The following is a 13016-nucleotide window of genomic DNA, read 5'->3' as shown; positions in this document are numbered from 1 at the left end:
GAGTCAGATTCTTTTTTATGTCCATGAAGGATGGGGGTGTCTGACCCTGTAACAATTATCAGGGACTGAACAATATCACTATAAAAAATGATACCCATTGCCTCTCATTACAGAGCTGTTTGATCGTGTCAAAGGAGCTACAATCTTCACTAAACTGGACTTACGTGGGACTTATAACCTCATTAAAATTCACTCTGGCAATTAATAGAAGACTGCCTTTAATATGCGAGATGGGCACTTTGAATATTTAGTGATGCTATTTGGGCTCTATAATGCTCCTGCAGTCCTCCAGAACTTTGTAAATTAAATGTTTAGAGACTAACTTTATGTTAATGTGGTTGTGTGTCTGGATGACATTTTGATTTATTCTTCTAACCTCAAAGGACATCGATGCCATGTTAAAGAAGTGCCAACTTGGCTGAGAAAAAATTATCTGTACTGCAAAATAAAAAAATGTGTTTTCGAGGTGCCTTCCATACCATTTTTAGGGTACATTATTTCTGGCTCTGGATTAGAGATGGAACCCAAAAAAGTTCAAGTAATTCTGGACTGGTCTTGTCCCACTTCTCTCAAAGCAGTACAAAGACTTATCAGGTTCTAAAATTATTACAGGAAGTTTATGAAATTATTTTCATCTCCTGTGGCTCCCATCACAGCCTTAACCCATAAAGGAGCTATTCCCTACCAGTGGCTTTGTGAGGCAGAGACGGTTTTTCAGATGTTGAAGCAGGCCTTTGTATTGGCTCCAGTCCTGAGACAGCCAGACACCAACAGGACTTTTCTATCAGAGCTGGATGCTTCCACTGAGGCAGTGGGAGCTGTTCTCTTGCAGAAATTTGAGGACAACAAGATCCATCCATGTAGGTTCTTTTCTAAAAGAAATTATCCAACAGAAAACTATGCCATTGGAGAACATGAATTTCTGGCGGTCAAGTTAGCCTTGGATGAGTGGCATTGTCTTCTCAAAGGTGCCAAGTTTCATTTCATAGTATTCACTGACCATCGAAACCTGCTGTTTCTAAAAAATATTCAATGTATCAGTCCTAGGTTGGCCCACTGGGCCATATTCTTTTCACAGTTTAGTTTTACTCTGACCTATCATCCTGGATCTCTGAATCAGAAAGCCGATGCTCTGTCATGCTCCTTCTCTTTAGATAACAGTATAGAAGTCCTCAGAGAAACCCCAGTCCTCAACTTTAAGGTTTTTGCTACCATTAAAGTACAACCTCTGCTTGGAAAAACCCTTGTTGCTCCACAGTTACGGAAGCAACTACTGTCTTAGGCTCATACGTCCCATTTTGCTGGTCACACAGGTATTCATAAAACATTAGAGTTTTTGCAATGCTCCTAAAAATTACCCTCCACTTCCAAACTGGCTCATTTGTTTGTATGTCATGTTTTTCAGCTGCACATACTCCAAACTGAGTCCAAGGAGTACAGTTCATGGCCAAATTCTATCACCCCCAAAGCAATGGATCCACAGGGAGGGTGAAAAAAAGTCCTAGAGACCTTTTTAAGAATCTACAAGTCATTCTCCCAAGATAATTGGTCTGACTCTTTCCTTTTGGGAAGAAATTGTGCACAACTCCTCCTACCATTCTTCTTCCAGTCAGTCACAATTATATGTGGTTTATGGTCTCCATCCTAGATTTCCTGTGTTCAAAGATCTATCAAACTATGATGTTCCTGCAGTTGATTCTACTCTACAGAAATTTTCTCAGATTTAGTAAAAAGTTCACACTACTGTCCCAAAGACCTCTCAGCGTTATAAAAATAGGGCAGATAGGAGCTGTAGAACAGTTCCCAAGATGGAAATGTGAGATCAGGTCTGGATTTCCACCTGCAACCTACACCTCAGGGTTCCATCCATAAAATTTGCACCCCACTTCATCAGTCCTTGTCAACTAAATCTCACTTCTTACCTCAAGATTCCTAATTCATTTCACATTTCCCTACTAAAACATCTCATCCTCAATAAATTCCTCAAAGTCATACCATCAACTCCTACAGTTCTTACTGAGAAAGTGGTGGAATTTGAAGTGAAACAAGTTCTGGACTCTCATTTTCGAGATGGGCATTTACAGTATCTGCTGGACTGGAAGGGTTACAGCCCAGAAGAATGATGCTGGATTAAAGCAAGATATTCACGCTCCTAGCCTCATTAGCAAGTGCCATGCCTCCAACCCAGAGAAGCCTAGGAAGTGTCCAGAGGCCACTCCTAAAGGAGGTGTACTGCCATGACCAGAGTTGTACCTGGTGGTTGGCAGTCTCTGCCTGTGTGGGTACTTTGGTGTGGTCATACCAGTGGGGGTGCTAATGTGTGGAGGTTGGTGTGAGGTGCTCATGGTTGTCCCAAAGATACAGGCCATCTGGTGACAGGTGAGACTGGCAGTGCTGCTGTGATGGGGACTGCTGAGTGCCACCATCTTGGTTTTTGGCATGTGACCTGAATGGGCCAATCAATTTAGAGCTTCTGCATGTGACTTTTAGCAGCCTATCATGCACTTTTCTATGGTACTTAATGGTGTTTAGCATGCCTTCTAGTTGCCAGTGCAACATGTATAAAGCACAAACTGTGTGGGAGTTCACAATTCTATTTAGCTCAGTGTGATTATTGCAGTCCCAACAGTCCAGTGCAACATGTACATAGCCCAAGCTTTGTGGGAGTTCTCTGTTCTATTTAGCTCAGTGTGATTACCCACATCTACCCTGCTATACCCCATTACTCAGCCCACTGTTTGTGATCCTTCCAGATCTCTGGACTCGGAGCTCACTCCAGTACTTCAGACCTCTGTTCCTCAGTTATACCTCCATTTGGTCCTCATTTTCTCTGCCTAAACACTTGTTTCCAGCTTCTTAATTGGACTTTGTTTTCTCTGCTTAAAGACCTGTTTCCAGATTCATTAATTGGACTTTGTTTTCCTGCCAGTCACTTGCAATTTAGCCACACATCACTTGGACTTGTTTATTTTCTGCCAGTGTATATATTAATCACCATTTCATGAATCATAATACTACTATTAAACCTGATGCATTAACATACTGCAAACCCATTCCACCCCGCATCCCCCCCGGGTTAACAAAATAATCCAAACCTGACAAGTACATTGAGTTCTATCATTGTACTACTTTTGTTCCCTTGCAGAATGTGTCTCTCCCTCATATATTCTCCCTCTTGTACTAGAAATACTGTAATATCTGAAAACCATAATACTCTAATATCTCTGCTGGATATTCTATGGTCAATTGTATGTGATATTATTAGAAATTGGAAGCATTTAGAAACAACAGAAACTCAAGTATGGAGCAGAAGACCAAGGAAAATCACAGAGCTGGGTCAATAACTGCTAAGGTACATGTTGTGTAAAGTCACTAATGCTTTGCTGAATTCATAGCTAAAGAGTTCCAAACTTCTACTTGCATTAATGAAAGCATAAAAACGTTTCATCAAGTCCAATGCCAAGCATCAGATGGAGTGGAGTTAAGAACACCGACACTGGACTGTGGAAACAGGCTCTGTGGAGTGATGAATCATGCTTCTCTGTTTGGCAGTCAGATGTGCAAGTCTGGGTTTGGTTGGTGCCAGGAGAACATTACCTTTTTTACTGCATTTCTGCTGTAACAGACAGAGAGAAGAATAATTGAATCAACAGATACACTGTAATATCATACTGTAATGTACAGTACATGTCTCTAAGAATCAACAAAGATTCTAAAGTACAGTAATTAGTGTTTCATGTATAAAAAAATGTGTGAATTAATAGATAGGCATAGTATTGTTGGAGAAAGGGACAAAGGCCTCCATCAGGAGGAAGAGTTGCCAGGACTCCAGTCACAGGCCTGGACAGATAACTGGACAGACTTTTCAGCTATAGCTGCAGACGAGTGTATAACTACAGTGTATAGAAATGTCCTCAACAAAAAATCTGCCACTATGAAGGAGTCAAAAATATGGAGTAACAAATACATAAGAACACAGGGAAGCATCACATAAAACACTGGTTAGAGAGAAGGCAACATGTCTACTGGATCAAAGATCAGCTAGCACATTAGGGTACTCCATCTGACAACAGTGGGGCAGGGCTATATGGTACAGTAGGTGACTGGGGAATACATACAGTACAGTATGTGTGAGAGAGAGGTGGCTGGGGCAGGGATGGGATATATACAGTGTGATAGAGGTGGTTGGGGTATGTGTGTGTGAGGTGGAGCTTTCATAAGGGTATTTATGTATTATACAGTACTAAGGTTAATTAGGCAGGGCTAGAGTATCATAGAATAAAATAATAACACCCACCCCTACAGCCCATACTTTGAAAATAAAAATAAAACTGGCTTACACACCAATTAATGCCCCAACCCACTGCTGCTCACCAATATTATCCACATCTCTGTTCTAGGGGGGCCTTTCAATTTTGTCATTCCCAGGAACCACAATTTATGAGGGCAACCCTGCAAGAGGTACCATTGCTATGATGCCCAGAGAATTAGGAGGGCCAGGACCCATGATATATAGTTGCATACAATACCCATTTGACATTTGTGGCATACTGTACTGTACAGAATTAATGGATAAGGATTTTAATAATCACAATATGACACAACAGGTTTATTTTAGGATACTGTATTATTATCAGTGGACAATATTCATAAAACAGTAAATCACAAATAATAAATACAGTATACACACTAAACAGTATAGTGAATTTATTTGTAACCTCTCCTATGAAAACATGTGTACAGTACATTAAATACTGTAAACATACTGGATGCACAGCATGTTTGGTAGATAATTTTAAATATTACAATATACAGTACAGTATAGCCTCATATTATATTACTGAATAAAGCGCCTGTCACATATTAATACTATTTTTATTATTTGCAAGAAATTTTTACTATTTATTGGTGCTTAAAGTATTTTTGCTTCACTATTACAAACTGTTATTGTACTGTATGCTATTAATGCTTTTTTTGGTTTCACTATTAAAAAAAATATTATATTTTTGGATTTAAAATTTTCTTCCTATAGTACTTTACAAAATACAGTATTTTTTAGCCTCCTAGTATATATTATTAATGAATATAGCCCCTGGCACATATTAATACTGAAAATTTTATTTTTACATTTGTAGCACTTGCTTGGTGAATTTTTGTTTCACTAAAGCCGACATTTATTATATACTGTACTGTATGTTTTGTATACTACAGTATACTGTACTCTGCTGTATTTAAAGTCAAATTTCAGTTCAAATTAAGCAAATTGCTAGTCACAATTGACAGTACACAGTATATTCAAATAACATTTTTTATTGTGTAGTGAATCAAGACCATGAAGTGTACAGTAGATCCTTCAATGCAGATACTGTGGCAACAATGTTACATTGGGCAAGAACCAAGAAGAGCTTGCTGCCTTTTATGAGCTGATGATCCTCCATGGCAGTCTGATTTGCATACATAGTTGGCCATTAAACTTAATAATAATACAGTACTCTACTTTGCAAAAAAAACCAGACCCAAAGTTACCTCAATTAATTGATACTATTCCAACTATATAGTAAGAAACTACAGTACTTAATGAAAACATACAGTGACCAGCTTTAATTAATAATATTATGCACATTACTAATTATATAAAATATACAGTACTGTACAAGCCACAAAGCAGTTGTTAAACCATTTCTATCTATCACAACAGGTGAAACTTTGTACAGATTATTAATATAATTGTTACACTGGTCAGGTGTCAGTATTGTTTTCCAAAATTTCCCTATCCCACTCAACAGTTCCTTTTTCGTTTTTGGTTTTACAGTACACTTGATGTATCTTCTCAAATGGGCCCAGACCATTTCAATGGGATTCATGTCTGGTGACCTAAAGGACAATGTAAAAAAAAATAATCAAACAGTCATCACAATATTTTGGGTATGATTCAGTACGGATTGCTATTGTGATAACAGCTGCAATGATGCATGGAGTCTCCCTGCAAAGATATGCTAATCATCTGTGATCACTATGCCATCACAGCACAACATAAGGATGCCCACCTTACCTTACACACATACATAATACTTTGCAAGTCTGCAAAAGCATTGATAACCTCACGCACACATGCACAAGGTAAGACCTTACTTAAAATTACTAAATTTCCTGTATGCAGTTAGAGCTCATACTGCATATGTGATTACAGTGGATAATTTATGCATGCTGCTGTAAGGGCATTAAAAACCATCACCAACAACAATCGATATTTCCTGCCAATAACTCTGCAATGGGTCTGCACACTCACTGCAATTGCACTCCTAATTGCTGTGGCTAGTTCATGAACTGCATTGTACATGCATGCACATAATCCAACAATCGGCCGATAGTAAGTATAATCGCTGTTGCCATCCTTGATAAATCAAGTCCTCTGAATGTTTACTAGAATTATTACTGCACATACTTTATTGTATAGCATACAATGAATACATTGTGACAATGCTCACTTTGGTGGTGTGTGTTGCCAATTTATACCTCTCTCTTCCATGAATTTTGCTGGGCAGAGTGTTTAGGATCATTATCCTGGAATAATTGATGTCCTGATGGATAATGTTTTTTCACATATGGCACAATTCAGCCATCTACTATGTGTTCCTGGAATTAGTTCTTATCCATGATGCCTAAAGAGATTATAAAGTTTGGTCAGTAACAAGCGCACACTGTAATGTAGAGGACTGTAATTATTGTATTATGATTTTTTTGACAACAAACATTACTGTACCTTCAAAATTTAAGATAGGTCCTACACCACAATGAGATATAGCTCCCCATACATGGAGCTTTAATTGATGCTTGGGATGAGATTTAATTGAGAGATGTGCACGGTTTTGGGAGGACAGTCTTGAGACCCTCTCCAGAGATATCAAAGCTTTGCCTGTGAAAAGAACATCGTTGAAATTATCACCACTCTCTATCCACCATTGTGCTTGTTCAAATCTCTTTTCTTTATTAACATCCCTTTTCATGGGAAGTATTCTCTGGATTTAAAAAAAAATATTAGTTTACAGTCATGTAATTCAGTGCATTATTGTGGGCAGATTACTGAATAAAATAGTGCATTGTGCAGTGCATTTGTGAGTTACTCTACACTCTTTTACTTTGTAGGGCCAAAAGTCCATCCCAGTTCGTTACGCATCCATTTGATGCTAGAACAGGATATGTCCAGGTCACAATCTGATTGGAAATATATGTTTTATTTGTAATGCCGTATGCTTCTCATCCTCACAAATTAATTGGTTCACAATCTTTTTGATGCACCTATGGTATAACACATACATATAGAAATTATTGCAGTTGCAGTCTGTTGAAATTGGAACATAGTACAGTAGCAATCTAGTAACATTTAAAAAAAGGTTGATGTAAAGTACTTACCAGGTGCACTTAGAAGGAAATCTATATCTGCGCTGCATCCTCTTGAATGCATGATAGCGCACAGTCTGTAAACTGACTGCAATACCACTCTCTTTCAGCCAGGCCTGGATCAGTTGTGTTGTTTTGTGTTCTTTTTTCATGTTTGCAATTATTTTGCTCAAGGATTTGCTAATTTTTGTTGGCATATTTGATAACAGAAACTGAAGAGACCAAGAAATATATTGTTATTAAGTATATTTAATGTCCAGTATATCAAAATAATACTGTATAACATATTTTATAAAACACAGGGGGACATTAAATTCTTACAACAGCTGTCACATACAGTATGATAATTAATGGGCAACCTCATAGCAATTAAAATGTTCTGACCAGACAAAAATGAACATGTTTTTTAGTACCTGATATATTTTGTAAAGTACACTGTATGTGACTTGGTATATACATATGCGGCTAGGTACATAAACATTGTGCAAAAATTTAAATAATATATTCAGGGCTAGTATGGGACACAGAAGTATAGGGATTTGCACAAAAGGGACAAAATGGCCACTAGCCCCTGAGCCTGGACAACTAGTGTCCAGACTCTATGGAGATAGCATCAGTGTGTACAACATGTAAAGTGAGGCTGCTTTATGAGACTGGATACAGAAATATGCTGCTAGGTATATAGCAAACATCAAGACAGTAAAATCAATGTGGAACATAGCAATTTATTTATAGTATCAGTGGGATAATACTATAGGAAAGAGCTGTCAAAGTTCAGGATATATACTGTAATGAGCAGCAACAAGGTGACTTTGAAGTCAGGCAAAGTTATAGAAAATATCTCAAGGGTTCGTACTGGTAAAATGTGCCAAAGAGACGATCTGAGCAGCAATTCTGTACAGTAAAGTAGCAGATTTGCAGTGAGGTTAGCTAGATGAGGCATAGCCACTTTTATGCTGCCAGAGACAAAGAAACCATTTTAGCCAAAACTCTTCCATGCTGTTGGGTGATGTTGAAGTACATCTTTTAAATACACCAATCAGCAGGCACAGGCAAAGTAATATGTAAGATAATATCCATGACCAGCCATCTAGAGACTCCTTTATATACAGTATCCTGACTCACAGTGTAATATGTAAGATACTATGATGGAACTACCACCTAGATACCCCTTTATATATACTAACCTGATACAATGAGTAATATATAAGTTACTATGACGGAGCTGCCACCTAGATATCCCTTTACATATACTGACCTGATGCACAGAGTAATATGTAAGATACTATGAAGAAGCTGACACCTACATATACCACTTTATATATTATAACCTGATATACATTGTAAACTGTAAGATACTTTGAAGGAGCTGCCACCTAGATTCTACTTTATGTACAGTATACTAGCTTAATAAACATAGTAAACTGTAAGACACTATGAAGGAGCTGTCACCTAGATACCCCTTTATATATACTAACCTGATGCATAGAGTAATATGTAAGATACTATGAAGGAGCTGCCACCTTATACTTACCTGATGAACAGTGTAAAATGTAAGATACTATGATGGAGCTTCCACCTAGATACCCTTTTATATATAGTAACCTGATACACAGAAAAATTTATATTTGGTGTTGAACCATAAAAGAATGATTTGGCAAGAGAGATAATTTCTCATTTGGGTGCACTCTTTTGTATGACAAAAATTGTCTAAAACTTAACTTTTAATTACATCTTTGTATAAATATATATCTTATAAATTAGTTTACACACAGGACATTCCTGCAGACAATTTAAGCAAATGTATTGCTACAGTATTGTTCTCCTTTTATGGAGAAAAAATATATTTTTGGCTGAATTTGTATAAAATTTCTTTTTAACAAGCAACATGCAATCCTCTTTATGTAAAAGTGTAATAGCTTTCTATAATTTTTTTATTGCATTAATATACAGAACATTTGTAGAACAATAAGTGAAATATATAGAAAATCACTAATTATCAAATCTTTTCTTTTCCTGTACAGATTATAACTTATGTTTCAAGCTCCTATGACATTGATAGGATGCTTAATCTTATATATTGTACATTCATAGTCTCAAGGTCACAAACTGTATACAGGAGCAGTTAGATGCTGCAAATAATCCCATCCCAATTATCCCCATGCTTAAATGTAATGATTCTCCAATAGACATATTCATCTACACATTATCAGGTATAATCTCCAAAATTAACTGAGTCCTTTGTTCTAATACAAATATAAGGTTATAACAGGGCTGTAAAAATTCAAACAATACTTCAATAAATATTCATATATTAATACATGACAGTAGATGTTGCCAGTCACATAATATATATGTGACTGATCTCCATACTGTAAATGATTTCTACTATATCATATCACATCAGAAAACATTGTGCATGTAAATAATATGAAACCCTCAATGGAGTACTCTCTACATCTATAAACTGTAGTCATATGTATACAAGAGAACCAGTCTAGATATATAATAAAAAATGCTCTGCCCTATTGGGTGAAGACCTCTTACCCCTGTCCCTGTTTACCTTACGGTATTGAACAGATCAGGGGGCGAAAGATACCCCTTGGCTGCAGAGTAGAAACAGGAGAGAGAGAGAGAGAGAGAGAGAGAGAAAAAAAGAAAGGAGAAGCTAGTTTCTACTGTCCCAGCACAGAAAAATATGTAAGATACTATTTAATTTTAATTATACTAAAAAAAATAAAAATTTTGGTATTATTTTGGCTGGAATTATAAAGATTATCTAGTATTGTTAGACACATAGAAAAAACTGTATTGGTAGGGAGTACAGAGATGTATAGATAGATAGAGAAAAATTATCCTGTATAATAACAAAATAAAATGACTTATAAATTACATACTGATACAATTATACTGTTAAAGAATATATAGCTATATTACATAGATGATCCTTCAATTTGGGACTAAATTTTAGTACCCTACAAAGACATATCTGCACTGTCTGTGTATGTATTAATGAATTATTATGTATGAAATAATTACCTTTTTTTGGAGATTCTGCCATCTGTATGTTTCTTACTTCTTCCTCCTTCCAGCTCCAACCAGCAACTAAACCAGCAACTCTTCCATCAGGTATCAGTAGCATGATACAGACTATTTATAGTAATTCCTGCCCCATCTCTCTCCATAGTTCTCAGGATGACCAGAAGGAATTCATACACTGAGAGATGACGTATAAACACAGCAGCTTCTCATGCCTAGCTCCTTGTCTTGTAAATGAGGTGTACATATTCCTAAAGTCACTTACTACAATAGAATATTCTTATTACACTTTTTAGAGGGAATACCTTCAATTCTAATTAGATTACCGCAGCCTCGGGCATCCTGTTATGTCACCACAGGGACCTTTTATTTAGGAGTCACCTATTTTCTATGCGGAGTTTCAGCTGAAATACCTGTTCTACATATTAACCAGAACATCACAATGATTATGTACATAATAACATCAATAGACATATGTATAGTAAATCCCAATGTTTGTTTAAATTGAATTATATTTCTCATAATGTTAGATATTGTGGTACAAAGGCTTCATTTGAGTTTTTTAGTCATATATAATTAGCATATTTGATTACCATGACTGAATTCATTTTCAAAAGGACAATTATAATCCATTTTTTTCATCATCATTTTTGCTTGCTATTGCCTAAGACCAATCACTGGTGCTATCACAGGGTATAATAGAGTCATAATATGTCAATAACAGTTTAAATCAGCCCAGAAATAGGACAGTCCATCATTATTTTAAGAATTTAAGATCATACAATATGTGTATTTTTATAGTAAATGTCGCATGTTTAAAATCGGAAAAAAAATGATCTTAAAGACATTGTGATATAAAGGCTAATGAGTTTCTTAGACATATATAAATAGTGTAGTTTATGACCATGTGTGAATTTATTTTTAGAAAGAGAATTTAATTTATTTTATTTTTTAAACTCTCCCCAAAAAGTAGTTTTTATTTAGAACTTCATTAAAAGTTACAGGTGATAATAATTATGTTTCTCATGATCTTAAAGACCTTGTAATACAAAAGCTTAATGAGTTTCTTAGACATATATAAATAGTGCAGTTAGAGACTATGGCCCTCATTTAGAGGCAGTCGGAGGATGAAAGCGGTTGCTCAGAAACTGGGCGGCCACTTGCATCCTGACCGGCCACCTCTGTTTCGGTCGTTAGGCTGTGGGTTGACACCCACAGCTCTAATGACCACTAGGGTGATGATCGTGATGGTCATTGACCATCGCGATCATCGGGGCTTACAGCGAGACCCTAGGGTAGGGTCTCACTTGTCGTAAGCCCCGGAGAGCTTCTGGCTCTGTCAGAGCCGGAAGCTCTCCACTAACATCACTAGTGATGTCAGTGGGGCCTCCCCCAAACGGCAGGCGTTTCCATGGCCTCCATTTGGGCTGCCACCCCCCCGGCCCGCCTTCCAAATGGGGCGAGCTGTCAATCAACATCAACAGCTCGCCCCCTTTTTTAAAAAGACCCGCTATGACCGGCACTGTCGGTCATAGCAGGTCTCACGCATGTGCACGAAGGAGCTGGCTGCCTCGTGCACATTCAGAGGCGACCGCACGGCCGCCTCTGAATAAAGCCCTATGTGTGAATTTATTTTTAACAAAATAATTTGAATGTAATTTATTTTTCAAATTCCCCCCAAGAAGTAGTTTTCTTTTAAAATGTAAGTAAGAGCTGGAGGTGGTGAAAAATATATTATTATCATAATTTTAAAGACCATGTGATACAAAGACTTAATTTCAGATTCTTAGAAATATATAATGTGGTAGATATTAATTCACAATGAGTTTATCATAATTTTTTGCTTGTTAATGCCTAAGGCCAATCACTAGTGCTATTAGAGTGTATTGGTGCAAAACCATATTCCCTTGATGCATAATTCATAATCTGTGAAGAAAAGCTCAAATCAGCCCAAATATAGCACAGTCCATCATTATTTTAAGAATTTAAGGTCATACAATATGGGAAATTGCAACAACTTTGAATGTTTCACTAAGTGCAGGTGCAAACACTATACAGTGCTATGATGTAACAGGCTCCCATAAGGATGAATGACATAATATACATTTATTATAGTCACTGCCCTCAGTAATCACCTATTAATAGCAACTCAGACTAGGGGCCAAAGTAATGGTAAACTGAGTTCTAGCAGCATCTCACCAATTTCTGTTCAGAATAGACCTAAATCAGGTCTTTATTGTAGAATTGCTGCAAAGTAAACACTACTATCGGAGATACATAAGAAGACTCTTGATTGGGCAAAGGAACACAGGGTGTTGTCATCAGTATATTTCCTAATTGAACATTTCTTTTTCCACCTGCTATATTGTCACCTGTCAGTAGGTACCCTAACACTCCCATTACCCCTACCCCTCCCCAGTGCTTAAACATAATCTATCCCTAGTCCCTAAACATCACCTCCATAACCCTGTACCTTAAACCTATAACTCCAGCCTATTGTTGCTAACCCTTCCCCCTAGTGCTGAACCCTAACCCCTAACCCTCTAACTAACCCTGCTACTTACCTATGGGTTGCC

The 13016-nt window shown here is 37.1% G+C and overlaps 2 pseudogenes; both read right to left on the bottom strand.

Moving 5' to 3' along the window:
* LOC148522656 (uncharacterized) overlaps positions 1-13016 on the bottom strand; it is a 200635-nt pseudogene that overhangs the window by 136109 nt on the left and 51510 nt on the right.
* Positions 6485-10543, bottom strand: LOC148522658 (uncharacterized; annotated as a pseudogene).

Source organism: Taudactylus pleione, unplaced genomic scaffold, assembly GCF_031769625.1.
Source record: "Taudactylus pleione unplaced genomic scaffold, aTauple2 ptg000145l, whole genome shotgun sequence".
Lineage (NCBI taxonomy): Eukaryota > Metazoa > Chordata > Amphibia > Anura > Myobatrachidae > Taudactylus > Taudactylus pleione.
The sequence above is the reverse complement of the archived record's forward strand: the minus strand, read 5'-3'. Positions and strand labels throughout refer to the sequence as shown.